This window comes from Anopheles aquasalis, chromosome 2, assembly GCF_943734665.1.
Source record: "Anopheles aquasalis chromosome 2, idAnoAquaMG_Q_19, whole genome shotgun sequence".
In the NCBI taxonomy this organism is placed as follows: Eukaryota; Metazoa; Arthropoda; class Insecta; order Diptera; family Culicidae; genus Anopheles; species Anopheles aquasalis.
In genome coordinates, this window is record NC_064877.1 from 48,322,501 (window position 1) to 48,345,000 (window position 22,500).

A 22,500-nucleotide genomic window follows, 5' to 3' on the forward strand; every position below is an offset into this window, starting at 1 on the left:
ATTGCTGCCCAGGTCCGTCACGCTGTCGCTTAGCGTATCTTAAACGAACCATTAAACCTGGTAATTAAATACTCCCGCAACACTCTGATTTGGAGGTTTTAAAAACATTCAAACCACCGCCTCTCTTCCTCGTTTGGGGTGACACTACGACGCATAAGGTGCACCAGCGGTTATCTGTTCCGTATCGCCAACAACTTTGATTCTGTTCTCGCTGGAAGAAACCCGTTGGCCATTGTTTCTTGGCTCTGTTGTTTGGAGTTTTTTTTTTCTTTTTATCTTAAATACCTTTCCATAAACCGCTTTCTGGTTTCCAAAGTGAGAAACCTGGATAAACAAAACCGGCGAATCGTGGAGGCTGCCAGTGAACGATTTCACAAGAACACATAGCCCACGATCGCGGCACGAAATCGCGGTCGCGAATCGATTGTGGACACCCAACCTCCTCCTCCTCCTCCTCTCGGGTGTTTACTGGTTTGGCATTCCGAAAGCGGACAGAATTATCATTTTTTATGACCACGAGTGGTTTCGGTCTTTACTGCCTTGGTGGCTCTAACACTGCGCATTTAACGCCTATTAAAGACACCAAAATATGGGCCAAAGAAAATTTGGAAACAACAGATCGAACCACCACTGCCAGAACGAGTCGTCACAGCGCGCGTGTCTCAACGCCGCACCGTCTCGATCTCTCAATTCGCGCGCAACATGAAAGTGATGCCGCCTCTCGGAAACAGCGCAACTCGCCTGTTTGTGTCCTTCCCGCGGTGGTGTGCCCGGGTGTTGCGGTGCGCAAAATGTCAAAATCATAATCACGCAAAAGCCCTGGCCTCAAGGTGCGAGTGTCCGGCCGGGGTGTTGCACGTAGCCACACCACATTTTGATCGATCGCTCAATGCTACTAGGACCACCGATCATCTTCACAGCACAACTTGTGGACCGGATTGTTCACCGTTCGTTCGAACGATCGATCGTTCGTGAGTCGTCTTAGCTAGATGGCTGCCCAGCGAATGGCCTTTAGCGGAATAGATGAGTCAACGTGTTCACCGTTGACGTCCATTCGGTAATCGACAATCCAGCGAACATGCTATCTCTACTCGCTGTTTGCTCCAAAACTGGCTCCGTAGCGTGGTAGCGTGCCCGGCAAATTCAAGAATTGCCTTTGACCGTACGATAGCAATCGACAAAACTTGGACCGACCGGCCCGGGGGACTGGCGACTAGATCTTATCTGGCATCGGTGACACCGCGCGGGTCCGCAAGTTCGCGCGTGTTCTCTCGCGCGCGCGCGCGCTTCTCAGGAGTATTGCATTGCGCAATAGCGTCACTGCTGGCGCTCGCTCTAGATGAGGTCAAACAGATACTTCGCCATCGACCAGTGTCCAACAGTGTGCGACGCGTATTCGGGAGGTAAGTCAAGTCAATGTTTACCGTTTGATAAACACAACAAGGACACGCATTGTACCACCACGATCTGTGCGCTCCGTACCCACGGGGTCGGTAGTTTGTTGATGCCCCCAAAAAGACGCACTTTTTGGCAATGCCGCGACGTCTCAACTGGGATAGTGACATTTGTCCAGAGCATAGGACGACGCCGAAGACGCAAACCCAAGCCACTCCCAAGCACAGCTCCAGGTGCTACCGTCGTCGTCTTTGTTTGCGACGAACAACTGCTTGGGGCTACCCGAAGGGGTCAATACTGAACATTGCTGCCTGTTTTGAAGTCACCAGACACCACCACCACCACCACCAGCGCGATGCAGCAGTCAGCCACGAAGGTCTGGTGTCAAATGTTACCTTTGACAGATCTCAGAGATTTGTTCGTACAGATTGCTTAGGCTTGGTCTTGGTACCTGCGCTCGTCGCCGGTTGGTCGTCCAGCGGGCACCGAGTAATAGCAACGGTGCAACGTTGTCTCATGTGACCCCCCCCCCCCCCCCCTGTCTTCCTCAACCACCTAGATGATGGATATGCTAGCGGTGGGTGCCTGTGTCAAGGTGTATGTTTTGGTGCCGCAGTGCGCCAGTGGCAGCCGAAGAAAGAAGGCGATTGTGTGCCCGGGAACCCAAGCCTGGCGTTTACCAAGAGTGTTAGCGATGGTCAACCACCACGCCCCACTCTCGCGGGTGTGTGTTTTGAAATGTTGTGATCTTTGCTTGCTGCTACACCTAGAGAGAGAGATTTGCTGCCGGTGATATTTGGCGTTACTAATGGGATGCATTTGGCCCCTATGGCCATGAAGTGATGTTTCTCCAGATGATCTTGATACCGGGTCCAACAGTATCATGCAGAAGCGACGAAGAAACTTTCGCCCCCGAGCAAACGCAATGCTTTTGATGAATGATGGTTCAAAAGATACAGACCAAGGCCCTGCGATTTATCGATCTTTAGAAATTGTTTCGAAGTGTTTTGAATAAACAGTCTCTGGATGGCTACACTACGATCCAACTTCAAGTCCATAGATCATTCCAGTATGGATTGGAACAAGCAATAGTTACTTGAAGAAACTTGATGCACATTCAAATTCAATTTGAAGTACTTAAGCCCAGAAGAACGTCCTTGTAACGCAGTAACGCCATTTAAGATCGAGAGACACATTACAGTTCACTTTGGATCCTCGACTAATGCGCGTACGCGGCGGTGCACTAACGGTGAGAGGATTATGCTAATTATCCCGCCAAGAAAGTGGCCCCCGGTGCAGATCGTTACGCACGGGGACTGCACGCTACCTCGCGCTGGTCGGTTGCGATCTGCTGGTGGTTTTATACCATTTATGGTCAGAGTGGCCACAACTGTGATGGTGACGATGATGGTGATGATGATGGCGATGTCGATGCCAGTGGTAATGTGTCATGAGTCAGAGCCCCGCTGCACGGCATGCCGGTTGCGAGATTGCCGCCACCGAGCCTGATCTATAACGTCCGATGATGCAGATCACCTTTCCGTTTATCGTGGCGCAGTGGTTGGCAATTTATTACTAGTCGTCGCCACAGCCTCCACCGTTGAATGTCTCGGCCGGTAGCGTGCCTAGCACATTAGGCTTTTCTAGCCCCCCTTTCGGGCCCTTGCCTGCGCGCGCGCGCACTAATGTGCGTTGATCGTGATGTTTTGGCTTTGTCACTTGATTAAGGCGCCGATGCGGTCGCTCCTGATCGGTGTTTGTGCCACAGGTATCGGCACAGGTTGTCCTGACAAACCTGGCATGTTTGGCGTTTCGGTGTAGCTAATCTGATCACCTGACACCCTTTTTTGGGGGCTTAGTCAACGCACGGCAACGCCGCCACCACGAGGAGGTCCCACGCATCGGGCCTGGGAATCAGGTCTCCTCCCGAGGTCCTTTTAGTATTTGTGTGTTGTGGCACATTTTTCTGGCGAGAAATTTATGTCGCCGCGTGCACAATAGATCAACGATTTACATTCAACTCACCATTGTCCCTAGCGAAGTCTCGTTGCAACCAGGCGAAAGGAGTCTCGAGGAGCTTAGCGGAGCGCCCCCCCCCCCCTACGGTGAAAAATCTCTGTCGACAAGTTGTAGCTCGAATAGTGTGTATCCCCGGGGACAAAGCATGTTTAAGGATTATTGTGCGTCCGGACAGCAGGACCCAACAACTGCCTGGCACCCCTGGCACTCCTAGCACCGAGAGCTAATCGTTTGAGTAATGTTTTGACTCCATCGCCAGACGACCATCGCTGACCACTAGTGGCCGTTGGTGGAGGAGCCCTTTATTGTTTGCTAATGGTGATGGATTTCTTGTGGCGCATTACGTCAGGCTTGCAGTCGTGGCTCTGGAGACTCGGCGGATGTCGTCGCCGCCGTGTGAGGTATGCGATAATGGAACACCAAACGTGCGCTCCTCGTCTGGGACCTTCACTGGGTCTGATGGTAATCCTCGGCTACACCATGAATGCGATTAGTGGCACAGTGGCTTGCTCCTAGTAGTAGCAGGCTAGGTGTCCGGGTATTCCGGAGAAGAGAACAGGCCCAGGTTGTGTACCGCTCGAGGGCATTAGCTTTAATTGGATCGGTATGACAATCATTATGATGTGTGTGCCCAGTGCGCCATGGCCATGCAGAACCTGTCGTCATCACCATTCGGTTAGCTTTCGTGCCAGTACGGTCCCTATGCACACGCCCTGTGGCATGTGTGCTGTTGCTGCTGCTACTACTGGCAGGCAGCGGCCATGCGGTAGCCATGCCACTGCGTATGCAAAACAGCCCAAACCAGATCCCTCGGAGTTTCGTTGAGTTGGTGGTGGTGGTTGGCTTGTAAAACTTGTTTTCACTGGATTAGCCGACCGATCTGCCCCGATCGTAACCACGCCAGTAAGGGGACTGGGACCACCAGTGGCAGAGGAGAAATTGGCAAAACGGACAGATCGCAAAGGCAACACCAAAACGGTAGCCAAACGGTGGAAGCGACCAACCTACCGGACGCCATAGGCAATAGATGAGACATACATAACAGCAACAACAACAACAGCAACAGCAACAAAACATGTTAATTATATGCGGGGCTACCGTGCCAGGTCGGTCGGGTCCTCGCTGCTGCTGCTGCTGGTAATGGAGAGAGATTGACGCTCACATACCGTACCTTCCCGGATAGATATCGGGGGCGCTACCTACGGTTGGTCGTTTGTTCTGCTCCACAACTCCAAGGAGCAGGCGACAGAGTGACCAGCGAGTGACACGATGTAAAGGGAACTGACGTTCGTGGCTGCTCGTGATCCGCGATCATGATCCGCACGAAACCAGCTCGCAGTGAGTGAGTTGGTTGGTTCGAGTTGTTTTGAGTGTGAATCAAATGCGATCGCGTCTCCTCGTGGCCTCGTGCGGTATGCTCTGGGCTCTGGCGGTAAGATGAGAGAAGTCCACAACCACCCGCCAACATACGTGGCATGCATATTTGATTGTTAATTTATGCTCCGCGAAGACACTCACGGACACAGACTCTGATTTGTGGGATAAGCTAATGGTGCATCGGTGACGTACCCCTTTCCTGTCCCTTCGACCGCTGGTGCCCTTCTACTTGTTGTTTTTTTTTTCGAGGCAAATCATAAATTCAGGATAAGATACGAGCTTGCGGCCACTTATGTTGATGCTTTCAGGCCACAAAGATGGATGCGCCGAACGGCAGCAGAAGCACTGGAATGATTATCTCACCTCGATACATGTGCAATCCACGAGCCAAGGTCTTTCGTTGGTCCTCTCGGCTCTCGACTCACCACGGCAGTCAGTGGCCAGCAGTGGGTCAATCGAACCAATGCGCCTCTGCCAACGATAATGCCACGGATCATGCACTTCGTCTACGACTACGATTGATTACATTCGAGTGGCAGCTGCATCCTCAAGGTGACGATGAGAGATAGGTCTGCGAGCCAAATGTAAACACGCCCCATCAGCACAGGCTTATCAGCTGGCGCGTTTCACTTTCATTCATGAAACAATACCCGACCTTCGCTTCGTTCCTGTTCCGGTTGTCTGTCGATCGTGCGTCATCGTGTGTGAGGCGTGTACGTGACGCTCACTGATACGATGGTCCCATTCTGTTTCCGTTGCCTGTAAAAAACAAACGAGAAAGAGTTTAAGCTGCTCGGTGGCAGGCGATTACAAGAGACAAATAAAACTAATTCGCGAATGGTTTACAAATCGTTTGAAAAAAAAAGCACAAAGTAACATTCCGCCATGGTAGCAGGTATTTGGATGCTTTGTTTTTATCGATCGCCATCGCGCATGCATTGGCGGCGGGTGTGCTGTTAAGTGCGAAAACATGTATCAACCATGAGTGCAACTTGTCGCCGGATAGATAGAACGGGCGCAGGGTAAGGTAGCAAACTAGGCGATGTGAGGGACGGGAGACTAACAATAGCATTGAGGGCACTTGCCCCTTCTGTTTGCCCTCAAACACCACTCGCACCACATCAATCATTCACTTCATTGGGTTGGCGGTGTTTCGAAAGCCGCGATTCGCGGCAGGAAATGGAGTGCATGCTTTCCGGGATCCGGGACACACCGTGCATGCAACCCGTTAAGTGCCCATCCACCCTTTGTGGCAGCAATTACCCTGCGCTGCCCATGGATTCATCGATCGATCGATCGATCGCTAGCTTGGCCCTCGAAAATACGTTGGATTGCTCAATTAGCGTCCCATCGCGGGAATCGATTCGGAGAGTGACGTTTGTTTTGGCGGAAATCTCTCCAACGCACTCGTAGGTGAGGGCCACACCGAATCCGGAGTGGCTGTTGGCGCACCGAATCCGGTAATTTAATGGTACTTGAGAGGGAGAGCAAGGGAGTACGTAAATTCCAGCGTCCATTGCGGGCGCGCGCGCAACCCTTCGATCGAGAGCTCGGGACGATGGGTGAATGAAATTCTTTACTTTATAGTGACTATTATCCCGCTATACTGGCTGCTGGGACCTTGATTGGTTCGCTTAGGTGCGTGCAGCATTGCTTTTGCTTCAATTCCGCGATCGGTGGCCCTCGGACACAGCAAGCAAGCACAAGGGGCTGGCTGCTGGCTTGCCATTTCAATTTGATGCCCAATTTATCCGGGGTGTTTATTTATTGAACCCATTATGCCGGCCAAATACGAATCGCTTCGCTCCGCTCGACAAATGGTTCGCTCCAATTCACTCCACTGTTCCGCACCATCGACAGCCAAAAGGGCAAACTTCGGCCCGGCGTACAGAACCGGTGCCCCCGGGGGTTGGTGGGGTGGCAGGTTTCGTTCGTTCGAAACGTCACCGATCGGCCGGTGGGACGCTTGCCTGGTGTGCCGTTGATGTGTGGCCGTTGATCCTGGGGGCCTCCTCTCCTTGGCTGGCTGGCTCTGGTTGGTGAAAGGTGCCAATACACACGATGAGGGTCGCGCTATCGTAAATCTGTGTCGCAATCAGTGGGATTTCGTTTCCTTCGGTTCTTCTGGTCGATCGCGGTCGGTCGGTGGGTGCATATATGCAGCGAGATGATCGAGTTTTAAGTGGAATCCATTTGGTTGGCGCCGGCACTCAGTGCTTCGATGCTGGTGCTCGATCGTTCGCTCACTCGCTGCCGCACTCGATGATTGAGAGATAGATTGGAAGGAAACATGTTGACACCTTCGAGAGAGAGCATCGGAGGAGAGAGAGAGAGAGAGAGAAGGGGGACAGTTGTCTTATCGGGTTTTGTTCAATTAGCTGGCTCCTCGCGCGTTCTGTTTTCGTTGCTGTTGGCCGCGTGTGATTTGGTCGGACATTTTGACCTCAATTTGGGCCACTCGGGGCCACCACTATCATCGCTGGTGTATGTGAAATTATGAAAATGGTACCTGTAAATAGCGTACTTAACATAGGAGCGCGATAGTAGCCCAATCTGTCGCGTATCGTCGTGTTCCTTCACACGGTACCTACCATTCCCGGTCTGATAGCCATTTCAACTTTGTTTCTTAATTTGCAAAATCGATGCTGGTGTGCAGTTTCTGGGCAAAAGTGGTTGATATTTGGTCGATTTATTGGAAATTTACTAAAACAGGAATTAGCGATTGCTCCTGTGATTCAATGCATAGGAATACGCTAGTAAGTCAGTTCACAAGGCGATCCGCTATCGAGCGTCTATGCGAAAGAGCACACAAAGTTAATTCTGTTTGTTCAACACACACCTCGAACTCAACGGGTGAGGCTGCAGCGATTCGTAGCATATCGTATACAGTTGCAAGTGAAGAGTATAAGTTGTAGAATGCAACTAGTCTGAAAGGTCTGAAACACCAACAGTACTTTATGCAACTGACTGGAGCGATTCAATTACTTTAGCATGTATCTTTGATTAACACGAAGGATCACCCATCAATTAAACCTTGGCAATATCGAATATTGTGCAACCGATTCGTCTCGCAACAAAGCAACGGACACGAGTGGCGGCACCAATCATAAGTACAACTCCCGACGTGGTGAAGCAACCGACATCATTCTTTTCTCGCGAAGAGGATTCTCCAACGGTCACAGCCGAAGTTGTTGGCAAACTTGGCAGCAGTTCAAATAGTTCAGCGCAAACACGACAAGTCACGAATCATCCGTACGTACACCCTTAGTGCACCTTTCCGTTGGTCTCTCGGCGCGCGCGACAGGAATGCTCCGCCGCTACACGCCACTATGCTCGTTGCAGATGCTCGCGAGACCTGGAGATCAATGGTTCGATTCATTTGAATAGAATCGCGCGTTACTTAACCAGCTCTCGCGGCTTAAGCTTGAGGTGCAACAGCAGGTGAAACACGGGGCACCCATCCGTACGTTAGGACTTTTAGGAGTTTGCTTTGCTTCTTTACCGGTTGCCAATCCTCAGGGAGAGCAGAGTAAAGGTGCGGCGAATGCCGCGATTCGAATGTCGGTTAAATGGGTTTCCCTTTTGACAGTATCAGCTTCTCCACATCGTCGTGCCCATTCACGAGTACCCACGAGGGGGGGAAACAGAGAAAAAGTTGGCGATGGTTGGCTGGTTGGTGATGTAACGCTTGAATGGTTCGCACGAACTGGAACATTTCGGATCTGGATTCGGTGTCAATGGAAAATGGACAGAACTATGAGTTCAGCTGCCGCCGAAGAAGAACCTATGCTGGGTAAGTGGTACACCACCACTATGGACCTGTGTATGGGACTCACTCCGAGGAAGGTATCTTGTTGCGAGCCCTGGAAGTAATTCAAGGTGCGTTCTGCAAGACGAAACATCAGGTTCAAGACTCTAGGGTAGGTTACGCTTACGGAAGTCAACCGTTCCATGCCAAGTACCGTTTTGTCTGGTATACCCCGGTACCCTGGTAGCACTGGAAAGTCTGTGCGAATTTCAACTCTCCCCTCGAGATGCATGATCTTCCCGATAGAGTCCCGAAGTACTTCCGCCACGGCGTGTCAGCTAGACCTACGCTTTAAGGCGAAACCTTTTGGAGAGGGGTTTAAAACAGGCAATCCTGGACATGCCGCTTGTATGTGCTTGCTGCTCGCTTGGCGCTTCTTCATCATTCATCATAAACATCACCGACTCATAAATCATGAGGACGTGGTGAGTAGCGTCCCGCTCCGACGTTACCGTTGGCCAGTGGTGACCCCGGGCTGTAGTGCGCCCAGCCCAGTCTTCGCCACATAAGTGGTCCCTGTCCAGTGTGATGATGAGATGATGGTGTCCTCCGCGTTTGGCCCTAAAGTGCTGCCGTACGCCGTTGACCTACCGGCGAAGAAGAAAAAGAGGTACCGTTGAAGGGGTGATGGCGTACCCCGCAGGTCCGCACTGTACTTTGTACTTCCCGTGTTGATGGATCGATGGAAAGATTTGCGGCCTGCCCGTCCATTAGGGGATTCAATTTTTGTCGGATGCGAAGAAGTCACGGGCACATCTTTTGTGGCCCTTCATCCGTGTGAAACAAATGCTTGGCTGAAGTGTGTACCGCTTGTAGTACCACTCCATGGCAGATCCGACAGTTATTGAAGTGTCAAGATTTTGAGGAGTTTAGACGTAGCGACTATGCTTTCACGTACGAGGATCAGTTCGACATCTAATCAGTGTATTTCATCCGTTCTTATATACTCAACAGGTAAGCCGGTGAAGTGACGTAACACACTCGGGGAACTACATAACTACAGGCTAGTAAGTTAAGGTCACGACGAAGCACCACAGCTTGCAGACACTGAAGAGCAACAGAATCTAGTTCATAGTGCAACTCGTGTGCATGTCACCAAGCTGCTCTTTGGCCAACGTCCAACCACACGCTCTAGAAGCTTGCGTTTGCCGTGTTTTAGGTCAGGAACACGAACTCCGATGAGGGTTCAGCGGATGGAGTTAGTGCACTAATTAGTTTATGAAACCGTTTCCAACCGTTCGCCCGCTGGCATACATTTGCTGGCGTGGTCAGCACCCTGGGCACGATGCATCGCCGTATAGTCCGTGGTATACCTGCCGCCGCCGTCGCCACTACACATGGTGTAGCATGGAGCATGTGGCCATGTAGAGCAAACCTGTCGCCGAGCCCGGTTGTGCCCAGCTCGGTCGCGAAAACCGGGACAACATCGCGTCGCTACAAACTGGGACAAACTGGGTGCCATATACTGCCACTGCCACTGCCGCTGCCGCTACTCACCGGTTCTCGGGGCGGAATGCATCCCCTGGCGCTGGCAGGTAGTAGCTGGTGAGGTGCCACCGGTTTTGCGCATGGCAGATAATTTACCGATCGCCCCGACTCCCGGCAATTATGGCACACAGGTGCTGCACCAACCCCAACGGTGACGGTGGCATGGCATGCAGCAGCACCCCGTTGATGGAGCCTTCTCACGAAATACGGGACGGGACCGACCCGGGGAGGCCCAGCAGCCCAAATGCTGGTTTTAATGTTTTAATTTTTCCTTTTTTCCCTCCCCCTCGGGAACCTATTGGAGCTTACGCTCTCGCTCCCGCCAAACCACCATCAACGACGATGGCACGATTCGTCGTCAGTTTCGTTTCCTTTTGGAGTTTGGAGATCGAGTTCCAAGACACGTTGTGGCTGGCAAGCTGTGGCGGTTGCGGCTGCGGCTGCGACTGCGACTGCGGTTGCAACCAACTGCCGTCCCAACCACAGTCACAAAAATGTCAAAGTTGATCGGTCTGTAATCAAATTAATTGCAGTGTCAGTGTGCAGTCCGCGTCCGCGTCGCGCACTCTTTCTTTCGTTTGTTTTGTGCGGTTAAGGTTGGCCGTTTTTCATCTTCGCAGCTTCGCCCCACGGTGTGCTGTCGTGGGCTATCACACACCACCAATCTCCGTCTCGAATGACATTTTTGGGGGAACCCGAGGACGGGAGCCTAGCTGTAAACCCTGTTGCCACTGGTAGCAATTATCATGGGAAAGTGATATACACGTAGCCGTAGAGTTGGTGTCTGGCCTTACCGTGCCAGGGTGGTTTGGTAATTAATTTGAAATTGACCGTTGGTCGGGACCTCCTCGGGGGGGATTCATGTTTCAATTTGCAACTCGCAAGACACAGCAATAAGCATAAGCAATTTATTTACGCACTGGCCGTGGCCACAGACTTAGAAGAGACGAAGAAGCATCTTTCTCCAATTAGAACCATCAAGTGAGCGAGCAAGCCGGCTGGGGCCGCCAAATTGATTGACCATCCGTGCGAGACCTCGGCATTCGCGGCCATCGTTCAATCGAATTCAATTTAAGTAATCATCCGAGCGGCACCCGAGTTCCGGAGGGACTTGTAGGCTTGCTACTGAGGCTGTTGAAGCCGTCTTGCCATGTGAACTTCGGACTATTGACTATTCATATGCAAATGCGGTGTTTGCACTTGTTAGCCATCGGTTGACCGGTGCCTGCACTCCAGCAGAGACAGCATGTGGGTATGTGTGAGACTAATTAAGTGTTCAAACAGACACATCACACGGTCCCGTCATCCCGTTCTTCCCCCCGGGAGCGTGGATCGGTGACAAACAACAATGGTGACCATTCGCGTTGGTTCTGCTGCTCGTGGCCGTCCGTTGGTATCTATCCACCACTTACCTCGGGGATGCAAAAACCGTGGCCAACCAGCCGGAAACCGTTGAATGAACTCGACGTACTCATGATTTGATGTTCCACGCCCCTGTCAAATGTGGCCACCAGCAGCGACATTGATTGAAGCCATGAAACATGCAAAAAAAAACAACGTAACCAGCACCTGACTCCATCTGATGCGCAACCTGAGTGAAACCCGAGAACGACGACGATAATGATAGCCAGACAAAACCATACAACTGATAATGCTGGTAGCCGGAACCGGATTGCACGCGTGGTTCCAAAGTGCTCACAGACACTTCTGGGCATGTGCGGTGCGTTGGAAATGTCTCCGTGTTTTTTTTTCGCGGCCCCACACGCCAGATATGAAGATACCTGCGCCGATGATGAAGCCGCTGACTAGTCGCTGCCGTCGTCAGCCTGTCTGCGATGGTCCGTTGGATCCGTGCGAGTCCGTGGGTGCCTGATCTCGAAGGGGAACGACCATTTTCTATCAAATGCCCCCACGCAGCCAACGGTCAAGCTCGCCGGCGACGTGAGGCGAGACGTCGAGCGCATTCACATGACACCGATCCGACATCGATCGAGCTCTGGCAGCGCATTCTGCGTCCCACATCGGAGTCACACCGGAGTCGGAGTAACTAAACACCTGCTTCTTCGTGTGTTCTTCGCCTTTACGGTGGACGGTGGTTGATGGCACGTTTCACAAGCCGCCAAGCCGCCGATATCAGTCCGCACTGTCAGTCGCTGCGTTCTCTTCGCTTTCTGCGATGGATGCAACGTGCCTGTTGGGTGCGTTGGTTCCCTTCACCCGTTAGACAAATGAATTACAAATGGACCACTGGAACGGAATGAGGAGCGGGCTGTGTAAAGATCACTATCACTCGTGAAAACGGAGACGCTGGGAATGCTCGGTTCGGGCGAAGAATGTTTGATTTTTTTTTTTGTCTGCTTCAGCAACTGGGGACCCCAGCACGGGGCGCGCTCGGGGCTATTGAAGCAGAGAGCGCTAAATGTCATGTGCAAGCATGAGGTGGACGAGCGAATGCCGTTGGTTAGCGAAGAGGTTAAACGAATTCGTGACGGCCGGTTCCTGTACGGGGTCGTTTCCCCTGGGAGATGCTACGAAGATCTCCACTTTGAAGACCCACAAACACTTAGAGCACCGTTCGCGCTCGTCAAATCCAATAAGGGCAGCGACAAATGAAACGATCACTTCCGGCAAATCATTTTCTCGCTCCCTATGACGAGCTATTTATTAGATTGCATTTCGTGTGGGCATGCATTCACTTCCAGGGGCAGTCGTTCGGACCTCATCTCCACTCCAATTAAGCGCTTGGAACTCGCCGCGAGCGCCCGAGAAGCAAGTAAAGGGACATGGAAGGTTCCCTTTCACCGGTGCCAGTGGCCAATGTCACTCGGTTTTCCTCTCGCGGGAGGGGGGCTCTGGTGTTTTTCCGGAATTGTCGTCACTACCTGGTGGCGATGCACGGTCTTACACTTTCACGGTGAATGACTAGAGAGCCCATTAGAGGAGAGACCCATTCACTAGCTGCGAGGAACTCCGATTAGGATGACTTCACAATCATCGCCCTAGTAAGTGTTACGATTATCGCTTTCCAGGGAACAGTAGCAGCAGCAACAGGATAGGAAAGTGATGGCACGGAGGGGGGCGGGTTGTTGTTGCTGCCAATTTCACTTTCATCTGATCCTCGCTGGCTGAGGTAGACGACGGGACTGGGTGGACATCGGGGGGTTTTTTTTCTCTCCTTCTTTCTTCACCTGTCAGGCTTGGGCCACCGGATTCGCAATGATGTGTGACGCACAGTGATGGCCCAGAAGCGAGCATACGGCAATCGATCGTCCGATCGATCGATCGATCGATCAACGGCGACCACCGATAGGCGATCATTATCATTACACGACCATCGGTGGAATGGTGACAGTTTGATGGGCTGGCTGAGGTGGCTCTAATGATCCTGTTGACTAACAGCAGCCACCCAGCCTTGTTTGTAGAGCAGAGGTTGTGCTGCGAGAAGCGAAATGATGATGATGAAACACTTTCTCTGCGACTCTGCGCCTCTCGGAGCCCCCAGATCTCATATTTTCTTGCCCACGGGAGCATTCAGGAAAAACGCTTTTCCAACAACACACGCGCGAACGCACGCGAAACGCATTCAGGGCATCCATCCCCAACCGAGGCCAATGGCACGTATGCTTTCATGCCACGGATTCACCGAACGTGCAATCGGTGCGGTGCGATCGGTCGCCGCTATTTCTCGGCGCATTTAATTGGACATTTTCATACGCTTTCCCGTGAATGCGTTTCTGCGTTCCGTGGGCACGGTTGGTAAGAAAAAAACGATCTCCACCCTCGACAGGGTCCCTTCATTGTGTACTTAGTCTTGTTGACGTGGTTGGAAGTGTCGTTGCGTTGCGTTATTGGGCGAAAGTAACGATGGAATCATAATGAAGCGTCCGTGCGTGCGTCCGTGCGTGCAAAGCGATGGTGTAGCATCGATAAGCAACACGATTTGCGGTACAGATCGGACCATCGGATGGCACCAGTCGGCCGGGCGAGCCGGGTTTGCGTTTGATTGCGGATGATTACACCGTTCTGTTGATGTGATTCTGGCGCGCAAAATCACCATCATTACCCACTCGTTGCGCGTACTATTTCGATTGATTGAAGATCGAATGTTCGGTGGTGCCCATTGGCGATCAAATCAGTATCCACTCTTAGCCTCCACCAACCACCAAATTGCTGTCGTCGTTGTCGTCGCCAGTGTGGCACAGAGCATCTTCTCTGCCCTCCTGGAAACGGCGAGTGAAAGTGGCGAAAGTGTTTTCCCGAAATAAGAAAAGGGAAAGAATTGATTAACCACCGCCTTGCAGCACCGATCGTTACATTGTACTGGAGCGTCCGAGGTGCTTCCCCATCGTCATCATCATCATCTTCCTCGTCGGAGGCGCCCAATCATTGCTGCTCGAGAGGTGGCATCACTGATTGACAACCGACAACATCGCGCAAAGCCCGGACGAAACATTTCAATCATTTCGAGACCGTCGATTGCAAAGGGCCACGACCTCTCCCTTCCGGACGGCTGGATGGAAGAAGAAGGTCAAGGGGCTTCACGATACTGCGATGCGCGACGCTTCCATCCTCTACCAAGACCCTTCGACCTTACTTTCGTTTCTTATCGTGTGGAGTGACGCTGTGTGGCGCTCGAAGATCGGAATTTGGGCTTCAGTTCGAATTCAACCCAGCAGGTGGGCCATCTATTTAAATACCCGCCCCGGGCGGCCAATAAAACGCACCTTGATGAGGGAAGGAGCACGGGTGGAGGGGGGAGGGGGGAATGGAGTTGCAGCCGCCTAATTAGATTAAATTGATTTTTGAAGTGGCTCGTGCTATGGATTGGCGCCTCCGTGGGACACACATACCATCGTGCTCCGTAAGTATCGTCTGCGGATCGTGCTGCTGCTGCTGCTGCTGCCGTCTAATGGGTTAATCTTGATCTTAATGTATGCCGATCAAGTGAAGAAGACAGGGCGCAGGGCGGGTGGGGAGAGCAATCTCGTTTGGCGAGCGAAACGGAGCGCCACGGTCGATTGACGCCAGGAAGTGATTACTAGGCGCGGTTCCGACGCGCGTCACGAATGCGATTGTTGAGACCATTACCGCTAACAGCTCGACGGCAAAACATACTCGCGCAGCTATACCATTTCGTATAATAATGATAATTTCATCCGCCATTTGCAACTCCATTCGCTACAGATCGCTTGCAATGCCAGTCCGGCATCCGGTGCATCGCGCAATTTCAAGTATCATCATTGACTAAGCTTTTACTTTTTATGTGCCAACAACCCCGTCTGCACAAATGTCTCGTTCACATTGGTGTTCCATTTATAAAAATAGTCCCACTGCATCGACAAACAACATCGTGCATCGTTTGTCGTCTACAATTCCCGCGGCAACGAGGTCGCTAGTAGTCATAACAGCTTTAATCCGCTGCTGCCGGGTTGTCGGGATCACGAGGGATTATCACGAGGTGGTGCACCAAAGTGAAATCGATCGTTCGGTCAACCGGTGGCCATAAAGTGTTTTCTGGGTTTATCAATGGATGAACCGGAAAGCAGACGACTCCGCAGAGAGTCCACGGAAACAACCACCGTTCCACGTGTGAAAGGCAAACAAACAACTTCTCTCAAAGCGTTGTACGTCTTGTAGGGGAAAAAAACGGAAACCGGGAACAAACGACGGTTTTACGATGCGAGCCCCATTCCATCCGTTTGTTGTTTGAATTTTAGAGGAGCGGTCAGCTAGCTTATCCGCTTGATACTTCATTAAGGGATTGTTGTGTAGGGCTTAGTGTAAGCGTGAGATTCCCTACTGGATGGCCGCTTAGTGGCGCAATGGGAGGGATGAAATGCGTGGAATATGGAGACGTTTAATGCTTCCATTAATGTGAGCTCTCTTTTTATGTCGAACAGTTGCTAGGCTTCTCAACCATTTCCATTCCCTGTGCCTGGAACTTTCATTCCGTTCCACGGTGAGATCCAATCCAATCCTCTAGCAGAAGGTGTGGCGGACAAGGGATTTATGTGAAATGTCTGTTGGCCATCGGTGAACTCTTAACCCGTGGTTCGATTAGCGATGATAGTACGGGCCCAGGACGATGCGGGATAAATAAACAATAGCCTATAATTACATTTCGCAACGAAGAACGAGTTCCGCTCGGGACGGTCGCTGCGTGAGTGTCTCATAAAAGCAGGAAGTAGGGTCCGCGGATTCGATAAATGGCCGAATCGACCCAGAATCCCAGAAAAGAACACACCACGAGAACCCGATGGATGACGAGATGATGGCCCTAACACGCGGTCCATGGTCAGACTTTTGCACCTTCACAAGTGATGCCGCTCGTCCCGTTGGAGTGGCCATGCTGGATCGGTGTGGCCGCGCCTAGTTTGATACCATCAGCCGGCAACGTCACGAGTGATGCTCGCTGGCTAGCTGGCTGGCTGTGTGTATGACCGCTCTCCCGCTACAGGAATGGCTCATAATTATAGTGTCCATCGACGAGCGAACGAATACGACGAATACCACGGACGCTGCTGCGGATAAGCCTCTGGAGCAGTCCATCCGTCCAGCTGTACGGGCGCGCGCGCGTTCCGCGTTGTTTTGCAAACGAGGACAGCAAAATAAATTAAGAAATGCATATCTTCAGCCCCGGCCACGATTCTGTAGCGAAAGAGAGAGGGAAAGAGGAGGATGAAGAGGTCAACGGTTGATCGGGTGAAAGCCTTGGTCACAATGCTCCAGGCACCGTAGGCACCACTTGGTTTTTGCGGGCACTTGCGGGGTCTACAAATTGAAATCACGCGAGGCAGCGAGGAAATTCGGCTGGAAACCAGGGCGGGCAAGGATAAAGGATAAACAAATCCGGCCAACGAAAGTGCAACGGAAAGCACAAACAAACCACTTCGCGAACCGGCTCTCTTGGCGAATGGAAGATGCTGGCGAGGAAGACAAAAAGCAGCATAATGCTGAAATCGTCGAGCGACGTCCATGATGACGACAACGAAGGCAGAGGAGCATAAAACACAATGTGAAAAAGCGGAGCAGCATAAACTCCCGTTCCCTCCGGATTTGCGCACATGTTGTGGTCATCGGTCTGCCGGCCAGCCCGCCAGCTCGCGGAATCTTGAGAATTGAAGAAAATTGATCTCGACGGAATCGCATACGAAGAGCCATTTCGCCGAGAGCCACGTTTTCCGTTCGCCGATCGAATCTGTGCTTCCTCCAAGCACTGTGTGCCTGTAAGGGGCCCAGGGGGGAAGGGAATACAAGGGAATTGAATATTACAAAATGTGTGTCACAGGGTCACGTGGCAGGGCACCGGAATGATGAGTTATATAGAGGTAGGCATAATATGGAGGGAAAGAGAGGGCCATGTAAGAGATTGTAGCTTACGGTTCTTCTTTGTACACGTCATCTCGTTGGTCATCGTGATCGCATTTTTTGTAATCTGGTGGCTTGAGGATCTAGAGAGTCGCTTCCTTGAACTGACGAGAGGTTCAACGAGAACTCTCTTGGTTGAAGTGGTGAGCCAATTTCTACCGAGATCATACGATTGGCGGCAGTATTGGATCGAGTCGGCAACTCGACGTCAGTATAGGGTTACCAGACTTAATGGCGATCTGCATTATTTTGCTTGTATATTAAAATTACATCTAGCAAATTTTTGTATGCATTATTTACATACAAATGAATGTTGATGGTCTTGATCATCATACAAATAATTTTGAAGACATCGCTGTTAATAATTTATTTGTTTTTTCCCCATGTTCGTTACAAATATTTTGAGCACACATTTGAATACTTTTCATCTTAGTAAGATTTACTTGCTTAAAAATTGATATATATTTGGTATTTGTTCAATATGAACATTTAGGTACACTTGATAAAATTAACAAAAAAACACCGAAACAACCTCAACTACCGTCAATGCCATTTCTGGCCACCCTGTAGATCACGGAAACGCATTGAACGGTACAAGAGAAACCAAGTACTCGCAGCTGCTGCCACCAGAAGTGCCTTCGCGAATTATGCTCTGCTTATGCTTTCGAGGGGCGCTTTAAGATGAAAAAAAAATAGACTGAAACTTTCGATTGCGAATTGAAGAGTGAAGGTGCTAAATGGCTGTGCCATAATTTGTGGGCCGTGTGGGAACTTCAGCGCCGTTCAATGGCCGGATGTCGATAAAGTGGAGAGCTTCGTCGAAGAAAAACCGTACGGTAAAAGTCTGCCCGTCTGGAGAGGTACACTTCAGAGATTCCCAATTTCCCATTTGCGCTCTGGTTCGAGATCAGCTCTTCGAGTTCGCTCAACCAACCAACCAGCAAGCTAATTGATTAAATAATGAAACGTTGCGCCAAAGTGTTGCTGCTGCGGCTGCTCATCAGCTAACGACTTCATATTACAGACAATTGCGATCGAGATGTGGCTTCAAACCAACTAGTAGCAGCAGCAGCAGCAGCAGCAGTGGCAACAGAACTACCAAGCCGTGATAGCTTTAGCTACAATTTAGCTAATTCCCCGGTCCCCCCTTTTGTCGGCCTTCACCATTTTACGATCACTAATTATACACCTCGGTGACGACGTATGGACAGGATCAGGTCCAGTGATTCTCATTCGAATCCATGGTTTATGCGACGACCGGCGGGGTGCCACCTATACAGGTGACAGCCGCGTGCCAGCCAGCTTCCAGCAAACCCTTAATCTGCAGCTCGTTGACGAAGCATGAGTTCCTGGTTGTGTGCGCCAGGGGCGGCGATATTGACATCGAGTGCAGCCTAGACCGCGTGCCGCGAGGCTAGGCGAATGTGCCATCAATTAAAATAAACAACTTCCAACGCATCAAGCGTCGTCAAGCGTCGTCGCATTGGTGCGGGATTTATCACTTTCTCTGGGAGGATTGCACTGATGGCGCTTCCATTGCGGTGGTACTTGAAGCTCTCTAGACTCTGCGCGGTTGATGGAATTGTTTTCCCCCATGATGGCACTCTACACTGCTGGCGGTGTGCGGTTAATGATAAGAGCCGCTGGTTGTGTTGTTTCTCCATGCGATGCGATGACCGTTTGCTGTGGAACCCGTTTGCTGTGGTGGATGATGTGGTGGTAATGGAGTCGTGCTAAATTGAGCACTCAATTTGAAGCACGATTATGATTTGTCATGATGGGGAAGGGCTTCTTCGAACCTTCCACGAGGCGGTGAAAGTGTCGAAAGTGGTGGCCATCCGCAATGCATTCGTTTCTGAAGATGTCTCACTCCATTGGAAGGTTTATTTAGAAACGTTACTAAAGATTCAAAGTGGTTCTTGTGGAAGTTGTCCTGAATTGCGTCTAATCGAATTGTTGACCTCCGATATCCTAATGTTTTCAATATAACATAAAGTGGCCACGCTGTACCCTTGAGCTAGATTCCTTGTGCTCTGCTGTACGATACAGCGGCCAAAGCACACGAGACGTGCGACTGGAATGTATGCGCCACCTTTTCTTAATGTCCTTAAGCATTCGATAGCGGGATACGTCTCGGAGTTCCACAGCAACAGCCATAATGCGAATCTCGAATGTCGATAGATCAAAGTGCAGCCCCGGGACGGTGTGCGGCGTCAGTGATTCCATCGCACGGAACGAATCAGCATCCATTAGTGTCGCTCGCTGCGTGGCAGATTTGAATGACAAGTGTTCAAGGTAGTACCATGAGCACCGGCCTGCCATTAGGCTTGGCTCCGACTCCGACTGTGCTATCGACATGCAACCTTTGTCCACCGCTCCGTTAGTTCGCTCTCATCCCCTCTCTCCCTCTATAGTTGATTAATCGATAAAAGTGTCTAATGAAATGTTTCATTTTGTTCTTCCATTTTACAGGTAAGCTATTCCGTGGTCTTTGACGTGTGGTCTATACGTCTTCAAGAAGAGAATGTCCTCACATGATGCAACGTTCTTCTGGTCAGAACCATCGGGCATCATCGCTGTACCTGTTCTACTGGTTCTTCTTCGTTCTCTCACCGGAATGGTATTTCAATATCCGACATGTACTGCAAGTATTCCATTCCTTGCGTGTGCTATGGATGGTGACAGGTGGCGATAGTTTAATGAGCCTTTATGCGCGCAGAACATGATGTATAGGTTATTGCACCAGGGACGGAGCATCGTCATACGGGCGCAACGCAATCACAGCTAACCCCCCGTTAGAAGATCTCCATCGCGCAATGCTCATCAATCTTGGATCACCTTCCCCACCCGTCCTCGAAGGCACCTTGAATGTTCCCCTGATCTAATGAAGACACCAGCATGTTGAGTGATTTTAATTATAATCAGCAGTGTGTGGATGTCTAGCTCGTTGCAGCTAGTGGTGCGCCTCCTGATGAGGCGCGCTTCACACAGCGAAAGAGATGATGCCTAGCGAGACAAGTAAATGTGACAAGTGCGTCACTTAACTTATTCATCTCTTCAGCATCCCTCCGCTTCTTCAATTCAATCCGCCGCCGTCATCGTGCGCATGCATTCCATTGTGCGGAATGCAAAGTGCCTAAACCACCGCACCGACGCTCAGTTCGAAGGGCCTTACGACTGTCGGTTTGTCCGACAGCTCAGGAGACTCTATCAGACACTATCATCTTCGGTTCGGTAGGTGATGGGACCGCTATTATGTGCGATTCGATTCGCCCGGTGTGTGGTGCCGCAACGCAACTTGTGCGCTAACACTTTGGAGCGCTGCGTGGTACGTTCACCTCTTCCCTTTCAGATGCATATCTGAAAGATGCAAATCTATGACTACGACGACGACGACGACGACAGGGACGATCGTTCCGGGCGCCTGCTAAAGCTCCACAGCATTTACCGATACGGGACTGAGGACTGGGGACTGGTTGGGTATTAGAATGCAGAAAAAGCGCATTCATCCGTTTCCCGTCAGCCACACGATGCAGCGCGCTGCATGGGAACTTTGCTGCAGACAAACGGTGGTTCCGTCACCACGGGGAGCCTCACCGTAGAGGGACTAGCACGGCGCTACGGCGATCGCAACAGCACAGTTGGTAGACACTTAATTAAAGGGAAATTTATATGCAAATTTTCAATATCTTCCTTCGTCGCCAGTCGCCAGTCGGTAACCAGGTGTAGACCAGGTGCGTAAAGGGCCACACCAGATGCTGCTGATGCTACTCGGTTAGGTTGGCTTACCACCACGGTACTTGAATGTTGATGGCCGATCCGTTACACACCCGTTTCCTGCTGGTTCCTGCACGGGGAAGTAGAAGTGACCAGGTTAACGCCTATTTATCGCGAAGTGCGTTCCCAGCCGTAAATTGTGCTTCAACTTTACGCTTTTTTCATAGAAAAGACGCGGACGCGTTATGTGAAAGTACGAATCTATTTCATCTAACAAAAAAGTATCTTTTTTCCTCGACCAAACCAAGTGCTGTGCCGCAAAACAGCTTACTGATGCTGCTGCTGCTGCTGCTGCTGCTCAGCACTAATCCTAATCCGAATGTGTTGCAGAGCAGCAACCTGAAGCCCATTTAACACCGTTCCGGTCGTACTATCGGTGCTCACTGTACACCATATCTAAATGTCTGCTTTATGAGTTCAATAAAATCTCAACCATGGCGAGCAATTTCGCACGGCACGGCGAGACGACACCAGCACCCAGTGGATGGTGTGGTCCCAACCCGTGCGGAACGTGCTCCTTAATGCGATGCTTCACCCCTTTGCCAAGCGGAGCATCTGGCTGTTAACCCACACCGAGGCCTACCCCATGAACTACGGAACAGGTTCCGGACCGTTTGGCTGGCTGGCTGGCTGGCTGGCTGGCAGTACATCGTAGGGCCGCTGGGGTGCAGGGAAATGAAAAAGGCGCTCGTCGTCGACGTGGTGACACACACGGGCGCATAGTGTTTTACAATTTAATTTGCTTTCACCGAGCGGCCACCACTGGCCCGATAGCGATCAGAGCTTCGGTTCCGATACACAGCCACCGAGTCAGCAAAGACACCCTTAACCAGATCCCGAGCGCACGCTGACAGCTGATCTGTCTTCAGCTTGCTGTGCTCTTCGGCGATCGACACGATAAGACTCGGCTTGCTTCACTATCGATCGTTCGTTGCGTTCGATGGAAAAGGTGGAACCGGTGGAGTGTCTTTGCTTTCCTTTCTTTCCTGATCTGGCACCAGGATGTTGCCCGGTAGTTCGTGTTTCGGCGTAGATCGATGTTGATTCTAATTTCGCGTTCGATTCGTGGCCACATTGTCCGCCTTCATTCTCTTCCGTTGCACGAAACATACACTCCCAAGTTGCTGATCATGCAATGCTCCTCTAGCAGCAGTGGCAGCAAAAAGGATTGTTGTGCCCGTGGTTGCACTGGCCAAGCGTAGCCCACCCGTGTGAGTCTGTGTGCGACAAGTGATCAGCTAATTACGCCCCGCGAAACGATCCCGCCC

At 51.2% G+C, this 22,500-nt stretch overlaps 1 protein-coding gene across 6 annotated transcripts in view; it reads left to right on the forward strand.

Annotated features, from left to right (window-relative positions):
* Positions 1-22,500, forward strand: part of LOC126581278 (protein TANC2) — a 100,193-nt gene that overhangs the window by 33,136 nt on the left and 44,557 nt on the right. Inside the window, exon 1 of one of the 6 annotated variants that reach the window (XM_050244820.1) lies at positions 9,735-9,758. The exons of the other annotated variants lie outside the window; for them this stretch is intronic. The gene's annotated coding sequence lies outside the window, so the exon portion shown is untranslated. Of the gene's footprint in view, positions 1-9,734; positions 9,759-22,500 lie in introns of those variants that run through there. 6 annotated transcript variants of the gene reach the window in all.